Raw genomic sequence first — 1,322 nt, 5'->3', positions numbered from 1 at the left:
GAAAGGACTTTGGCTGCAGATGAGCTGTACCCAGCTGGGCAAACTTGGGGTGAATCCCTGGGCTTTTGGCTGATTTGAGGTGAAATCAGCAGGATATTTCCCCAAAGGAGAAGATTTTCTTGCCTACACCTTCCCTGTGATCCCAAGTGGGGAAGAAACGAGTCGTGCAGAGCTGTGGCATCACTCCCAGCCCTTCCCACCTGGATTTCTCCACATCCCAGAACAGAACAGGGACTCGGGCAGCCCCAGCTCTTCCCTGCTGCTGTGAAGAAGCTGAGACCTGCACATCCACCTCCCCCCTTTTAGTCCCCCCCCCTTTTAGTCCCCCCTTTCTGACTTTTTTGGGGGGATAAATCCAGGAGGGAGCATCTTGGTGCCGTGATTCTTTATGTTGCTTCTTCCCACCTGCTTTTCCCTTTGCGCCGACGCTGCCACCTCACTGAATTTACCCCTTTGCCTCGTTTTTTTTGTGATACCAGAAGATCACAGCGGGCTTGTCCTGGCTCTAAAAAAGTGTTTTACTTCAGGACACGCTCAGAGCTGCTCATTATTTATATCCAGAGGGTGGAATCTTCCTCAGTCCATCCCTGGGAAGGAGGGAATGACCCTCTGTGTGCTTTTAAAATTTCCTGGTGGTTCTTTGGGGTTTTTTTTTTGAGCTCCACACACAAAAATCTCAGGCTTCACCTGCTTCCAGGTGGGTCTTTGTGGTGGGAAAAGCAGGAAAACCACGATTCCTTTGGGTTTGTTAGTCCAGATATGGCTCCAGGACATCCATGGCACTTTTCCTTCAGCATCTCCCTGGCTTTCTGTGGGCTCTGGGGTGACACGAGCAGGGGAAAGGCTGAGTCGTGGGTGAGTGGAGCCTAAAGCTGAGCCCAGAGCTGTAGTAAGAGGGAGTTTAATTGAGCTGGATAACGAAGGAAGCGGCAGTGGGTGGAAGAACAGGGGGTCGTTGCACCTGAGAACCCACTTGGGTGGGGGAAGGTGCGGGGTGAGGTACTCAGAACCCAGGATTTTGAGGGTAAAAGCAACATTTTTAACATTTCAGAGAAATACTTGGATGCTGGGGGGGCTGGCGGAGGGCTGGGTGCATCTCCCGCTCCTCGCTCGCGTGTAAATCAGCGTCTGCGCCGCTCACGGTCCGGTGACGGGTCGCAGAGTGAATTATTAAAGCCCAACTGCTGAGATGTGGCTGTTTTCCTGTGTTTTCACGATCCCAAAGGGATGAACGCGCCGTCCGCTTCCGCTCGGACTCACTCCTGGTGTGCCTTTCCCTGATCCTGATGTGTGTTTTCATAGAATCCCAGACTGGTTTGGGT

This window comes from Antrostomus carolinensis, unplaced genomic scaffold (genome assembly GCF_000700745.2).
Source record: "Antrostomus carolinensis isolate BGI_N321 unplaced genomic scaffold, ASM70074v2 scaffold49876, whole genome shotgun sequence".
Classification (NCBI taxonomy): domain Eukaryota; kingdom Metazoa; phylum Chordata; class Aves; order Caprimulgiformes; family Caprimulgidae; genus Antrostomus; species Antrostomus carolinensis.
The sequence above is the reverse complement of the archived record's forward strand: the minus strand, read 5'-3'. Positions refer to the sequence as shown.